The sequence below is a fragment of the Mytilus galloprovincialis genome, chromosome 7 (genome assembly GCF_965363235.1).
Source record: "Mytilus galloprovincialis chromosome 7, xbMytGall1.hap1.1, whole genome shotgun sequence".
NCBI lineage: Eukaryota > Metazoa > Mollusca > Bivalvia > Mytilida > Mytilidae > Mytilus > Mytilus galloprovincialis.
The window spans coordinates 62737139-62744849 of NC_134844.1; the positions used below are offsets into that span (position 1 = coordinate 62737139).

The 7711-nt window shown below is 30.7% G+C and overlaps 1 long non-coding RNA gene across 1 annotated transcript; it reads left to right on the forward strand.

Moving 5' to 3' along the window:
• Positions 1-2548: 2548 nt before the first annotated feature.
• On the forward strand, positions 2549-5148 carry LOC143081858 (uncharacterized). Its single transcript, XR_012980125.1, has 3 exons — positions 2549-2686; positions 3176-3193; positions 4860-5148. It is a non-coding gene; the product is annotated as an uncharacterized LOC143081858 (long non-coding RNA).
• The last annotated feature ends 2563 nt before the right edge of the window (positions 5149-7711 follow it).

The following is a 7711-nucleotide window of genomic DNA, read 5'->3' on the forward strand; positions in this document are numbered from 1 at the left end:
TACAATTTTGTGAATTGACCTTTGTCAGAACGCTTAAAGCCAAAATATGGCATACGGATAGTTTTACAATGAGACATACAAAAGAGAAAATTAAATGAGTTCAGACTGATTTATGTTTTTACTAATATAAGAGAGAAGAAAATAAGGGGGATTTTAAATGTCTGCACAGAAATAGACAATTTAATGACAAAACAGAAAAATAACGAAAGGATAACAACAATAATACCAAATTATCAGATAGAACACTACAAACTGGGCAACATGAACCACATAAACAACTTAGGGATGAATTTAGTACTCTAGTGAAATAAAATATTTCAGTCTAACATGTGTCATCTGCTGATCATGTACGTAACATTCAGGTTGTTGTCGTAAATGTTTTAATAGAGATGATGAGAAGAGGGATTGTGTGAACGACAAGTTGCGCATAGCCGTGATGATATAACATTAATATCAAATGTCTTACTGTATAACAAAAAATTATCAAGATATTTACTATAACATAATTGTATATTTTTCATGTTGTCTATTGTCACTCGGAATAGAGAGTGTAGTTTTTATTATCTTTTTCTTTATTCAAACTGTTGTGTGTCGTTTGTCCATTATTTTGTCTAACAATATGTCATTATTGTTGAATTATTATATTCTTGGTTAACGTTCTCGTCAAAGATAAAATAAAGAAAATTAATTAAGAAATAAATATGTTGCCAAACAGTTGTTACAAAAATATGTAAAACTTTTGATGATTGACAGATCAGAATGAAAATTGTACCATGAGGCAAAATTTTCTTTATTTGAATTCCCGTCATTTACACGTGTTACAACATTCATCAGTTAATGATTTATATAATCGCCTACTCAATTAAATGAATATTCTTCAAGTGACATTCCGAGTCAAAAATGACAAAGATGAAAATCAAACACTTTTATAGTCCCCTTTTTCCATACCCACTACATTAAAAAAACCAGTAACCAACTGAAAGGAAACATTATTGTCTCGTCTAAGTATATATTCTGTTGTATAAGTTTTGCTGAACTTTTTCAGAAGTTCTTTAAGTACTTTACGACATAAATATATTTGATCCATAATAAGCGATTCTGTGTACATACAAAAAAAATCATGTGGATAATAACATTGAACTATTTCAAACATTTTCTATATATAATTTGTCAGCATCTACACACATAATTATGTTCTAACAAATATGCTTTAATTTATTACAGAGTTCATTTAACATGTTTAACACAAATGTTGAAGTTAAAATATTTCATTAAATGGAAATTGCCGTTCCCCAATTTACTGAATGTCCGAATAGGTGTTTTTGTTTAATACCATACGTATATGTGAAAACGTGGATAAACAGTCAGTCACACTAGGGACTTTCAGATTGAATTTTCCTCGGAGTTCAGTATTTTACTTTTCACAATGCATCTCCTAGCTAAACAACTTGCGAAACATGCTTACTTTAAATGAAAATCTGATATAAGTATAATATATATCAATATATTCGAAATCAGAAGCGATGCGTTAAGAAACTTATCACAATATAAAACTCACATCAACCTTTTGTTCAGACTTTTTTTCGTGAAATGCTTAAAGCACAAAACGATATATAAACCTAGCATTTTTATACATAATGGATTTTATCAATTAACAACAATACATCAACTTCTGTCAAACTAATGTCATGTTTCGATGGTTGTCATAATTTAACTTCTTTTTATATTAGTTGTTAGTGCAGTCATGCTTTATACGATTTTTTTTTTCAATATGATGTTACAATTACCTCAGGCCTTGAAGGCATAAAACTTTGCTCAGTGCTCTGAGCACAAAAGTCATGCTCGAAACATGAAATCCAGCAATTTGATTGGTTGATTTTCGAGTATGAGTACAAAAAAACTGACTCGAAAGTTTTATGACCGCAAGGCCTGGAGTCGGTTTCACAAAAATACTCAAGACTAAGATCGATCGTAAGTAATGAACAATCCTGTAAACTTACGATCAATCTTAGTCGTCAGTATTTTTTTATTGATGGTCTTTCTAAGCCAAATACAGATCACAGAATCTTGCACGGCAAGTTGTCTTATTGACAATCATACTATATTTTCCTCTTGTTTTGTAAATGTCAAATTTGATAATATTGTTTCTATTTACAGATACAAATTGTATGGATACATGTACATTATGTGCTCTTTTTATTTTCAGCTGTGTATTTTTATTTCACATTCAATGATACATATCATTATTTTAACCAAGGATATTAATTTCTAGAATGATTAAACTATGTTAAAGTTTTGGTTTAACTACTCAATTGTTTTTTTTTCTGTTTTGTTGTGCAAACAAGTGTTGCATATTTAATGAGATAAACACGCAGTAGTGTTTCACTTGAATGAATATTAAAACAAATTAAGACATCCTCTTTTAATCAATAAGATTTACTAGTCCTGTCAATATGAAAACATGTAATTGTATGATTTGTCGTGATTTTAATCATTACTAAGTATGTAAAACTCAACACGTCATGTACCATATGCTTTTCAGTATATAAACTGCAGTCAGTTGGTATAAAATACACCATATTCATCATCGTCTTGTTGATGTATCTAACTTCAGCCCATATGATGAATTCACTCATTGGTATGATGACAGTTCTTTTGGGAATATTATTTGTTCCAGCCATTGCAAGTAAGTTGATCATATCCTATTATATATTTAAAGACATACCTCTGAAAAGTCTATATTGCATTTTAAATGTAAAGTAAAGAATTTTTCCGAAAGTTTTTTATCTTTTCATAAATATACAAAATATCATTAAATGTCTTTATAGAGAGAGAGAGTTTTTTTTTCTTCAGTTCATCTATAAGGTCTCTTGACTTGATACACGATGTCAAGATATCTACAAGGTCTCTTAACTTGATACATGATGTCAATATATGGTTTTATAGCCTTACATATACAGTTGCGGTTCTAATTAAATAATTTGCAATATAAACAATTTGATCTACATGAATTACAACATTTGTTGTACAAGTTCTTGTCTTTGAATATGAAATATTTAAACAAATATTTGTCTTACCACTATATTCTAAGGTTCATAGTTTACTACCAGATAATTTATCGACAAACTTGGCACATTAATTGTCATTAAATTGATAAAAACAATATTATTTGCAGTGAAAAGATGTCACAAAGGTGAGTTATTTGTTCATATCCTAATAAATATATATGTGTCATTGGAACTTTAGCTTTTAAAACCGGGTTCAACCCGACACTTTTTTTATTTATCAAAAATGCATGTACCTGATCAGGCCTCTAACATTTGTTTTACGTTTGTTCCATTTGTTGATATTGTCAAAAGTTATCGTCACTATACAAAGCCGTGTTTAACAATTTCGTAAGATGTTTATCTTTATTAAAAATCTCTTTTAAAATTACAAAATCATAAGATGATACTTTAGATGATGACAAATTCTGTTAACGGTAACAGAAATTCAATACAAAATCTGTAAACATTTCTCCCAAACACAAGATCAACACGTTCTGATGCATATAAACATTGTATATGTCTTTCTGAAGTCACGATTGTTCACGGCTAGGAAAAAGTCACAATATTGCCTAACGGTTTGACTAAATCATAAACGGTTTTGCCTTAAACGACAGTGTCCATGGGTGTTTTGTTTTGTACTTGTCTGTCCTCATTTATAGTATTTAACACATTTATTTTTGCTAACGGATGTTGCCAATGTAGACCGAAGGAACTAGACTTTTAGCTAAGTATGACGGCCCTTATCACTGAACTAGTAAACATTTTTTGTTAAGGGGCCAACTGAAGCACACCTAGGTATTGACCTAGCTCCTGTTTATAATACAAGCTTTACTGATTTTTTTCACATTTCTTGAACCCACAATGTCTGACACATATAATGCAATTGATTGAGTATTCGTGTAAATTAGAGTTGATTCCTACACGCATACTTAACCAATTGTTCATTCATTTGTATAATACTTATATACAATCAATTGTAATTAATAAAAAAATAACTATCTAAAGCAAAACAGGTGATACCTAAAAGTCTGGAGATATATTATAAGACAAATTAAACAAAACCCTTTGTAGCAGTTAATCATTTGAATTTGTTTTGTTTTATTTGAACCATTCTAAGTGCATGCAGTACACAACGTTCCTTCATATATTAATCCATGTTTTCATAAAATATTTGTTTATTTAACATTTCCAGATTTATATTTTTTGTTTTGTAATTTTTTTGGAGTGTAAAAGCGTTGATAAAAGCACGTGTTTGTACAATAGCCGAAGCCTTCATTTCTAATAGTTATATTTTCATAATTGCTATTCGAATAACACCATATTATAAAGATTTTCTGGTTGATACATGTTCACATTTTTGTAAAACCATGTGTCATCACGAAAGTAACATTTCATTTTGATATGCAGGTTATTTTTTTAATAACGCACGATTGTTGTACGTGAATTAAACTGACAAACTTTCGTGAACTATACAAGATTGGGATCCCGTTATCATGGTTAACCTTTCATATGCTGTTGTGTGTGCTTTTTCAAAGTCAGGAGCATGTATTAAAGTGGTCGTTTCATTGTTGTTTTGTACATTTATTAGGCCATTGATTGTCTCGTTTGAATCGTTCTACATTTGTTATTTGAAGTCCTGTTATTGCTGACATTTCAACATTGGCTTTCCTGATTGTTTAAGTCCGTACGATGACCTAAAATTAATGTATTGACTGCTTGGTCTCTTGTTTAGAGGTCGTTCATAGGTAGTTACTCGATTTTTTTTATATGGTATGTAAGTCCTCGATAATGCATATATACTTTATATTTTAGATGCATCTTGTGTAGCCACTAAGCAAGAAGTAGTTCGATTAACTGCGGAAAAGCAAGCCCTTAAACAGGAGCTCGATCGCTGTGTAACTAGACAGGAAACTAATGCTGAATGCATTGAAGATCTGAGAGTGTGTCGGAACCAACTTAACCAAACGACATCTGAACTAACGACATGCAATGGAGAATTACTTTCTTTTACTTCCATCCAAACTCGATTTCAAGAGTGTAACATTAATACAGGTGCTTCACAATGTCGTGCTGATGGTTGTTTTTGGGGTTGTTATGACCTTGCGCTAAGAGAATTGTATAATATTTCGAATGAAGCTTGAATAAAAACTCCTTAGTACTATTTTTCGTTTTATTGAATTCCAAATTACTGTATTTAAATTATTGACATTTACCAGTAAAATAACAATGTTTATACAATTAGAAAATGCTTACTTTCTTGAATTGCAGAAAGTATTTTAGAAGACATGAAGACAGTGAGCCTTAAGGCACATATCTAGAATTTTAAGGTCGTTTGGCCCTATTCACACATTTTTATCAGCGACGTTGATAATCAGCTTCCTCTTAACTTAGTTTGAAAAATAACCATAATAATTGACAGGTAAATAAGATTTTTTGCAAGCCGAAAAAAAAACCAGCAGCCACATGCTCCCGTTTGTGAATACAATATTTTGCTTTTTCCTACATATTAGTATCTTGAAGTTGTCCCTAAAAAAGAGAAGTGTGACACTAAATGACTGTACTACGCTTTGAGACCGAAAAATTTTTGAAAAGTAATTAAAACAGAATTTAGGTTTCAAATTAATAAAGAATGTGAGACACAAGCATGAATGCACAATTCTTTGTCATTGTTCATTTGGCTTCTTTTGACATGAACAAACCCATGCGAACAAAAAAATGTTGTTATTTTATTGCAATATTGCTGTCCATTGTAATATACATTGAATCCTGACATAAACAAATATGGCTGTGCTGGTATATAGATTTACAAATTAAAGTGCACATATGGTTAGTATTAGTTGAGGCAGTCAAATAATTGTGTTGTACTAGTCAGCATAAGGTATAAAAACTACTGAAATTTTTGAATAAAAGGAGGACATGCTCACACCCTTAATTTATGCGAACAAAAATGTGTTGATATTGTATTGCAATAATGCTGTCCATTGTATTATACATTGAGTCCGGACATAAAAAATATGGCTGATTTACTATGCGGATATATAGATTTATAAATTAAAGTGCACACATGGTCAGTTTTGGTCAACACGGTCAAATAATTTTGTTGCACAAGTCAGCAAAAGGTATCAAAACTACTGAAAATTTGTTACGTATCAAAATTTTGAATAAAAAGAGGACATATGCTGGCACCCTAAATTTATGCGAACAAAAAATTGTTGTTATTTTATTGCAATATTGCTGTCATTTGTAATATACAATGAATCCTGACATAAAAAATATGGCTGTGCTGGTATATAGATTTACAAATTAAAGTGCACATATGGTTAGTATTAGTTGAGGCAGTCAAATAATTGTGTTGTACTAGTCAGGATAAGGTACCAAAACTACTGAAATTTTGTTACGTATCAATATTTTGAATTAAAGAAGGATATGCTCATACCCTTAATTTATGCGAACTAAAATGTGTTGTTATTGTATTGCAATATTGCTGTCCATTGTATTATACATTGAGTCCGGACAGAAAAAAATATGGCTGATTTACTATGCGGGTATATAGATTTATAAATAAAAGTGCACACATGGTCAGTTTTGGTCAACACGGTCAAATAATTTTGTTGCACAAGCCAGCAAGAGGGATCAAAACTACTGAAATTTTGTTACGTATCACAATTTTGAATAAAAAGAGGACATATGCTGGCACCCTAAATTGATGCGAACAAAAAATTGCTGTTATTTTATTGCAATATTGCTGTCCATTGTAATAAACATTGAATCCTGACATAAAAAAAAATATGGCTGTGCTGGTATATAGATTTACAAATTAAAGTGCACATATGGTTAGTTTTAGTTGATGAAGTCAAATAATTGTGTTGTACTAGTCAGCATAAGGTATAAAAACTACTGAAATTTTTGAATAAAAGGAGGACATGCTCACACCATTAATTTATGCGAACAAAAATGTGTTGATATTGTATTGCAATATTGCTGTCCATTGTATTATACATTGAGTCCGGACATAAAAAATATGGCTGATTTACTATGCGGATATATAGGTTTATAAATTAAAGTGCACACATGGTCAGTTTTGGTCAACACGGTCAAATAATTTTATTGCACAAGTCAGCAAGAGGTATCAAAACTACTGAAATTGTGTTACGTATCAACATTTTGAATAAAAAGAGGACATATGCTGGAACCCTAAATTTATGCGACCAAAAAATTGTTGTTATTTTATTGCAATATTGCTGTCATTTGTAATATACAATGAATCCTGACATAAAAAATATGGCTGTGCTGGTATATAGATTTACAAATTAAAGTGCACATATGGTTAGTATTAGTTGAGGCAGTCAAATAATTGTGTTGTACTAGTCAGCATAAGGTATCAAAACTACTGAAATTTTGTTACGTATCAATATTTGAATAAAAGGAGGACATGCTCACACCCTTAATTTATGCGAACAAAAATGTGTTGTTATTGTATTGCAATATTGCTGTCCATTGTATTATACATTGAGTCCGGACAGAAAAAAATATGGCTCATTTACTATGCGGGTACATAGATTTATAAATAAAAGTGCACACATGTTCAGTTTTGGTCAACACGGTCAAATAATTTTGTTGCACAAGCCAGCAAGAGGGATCAAAACTACTGAAATTTTGTTACG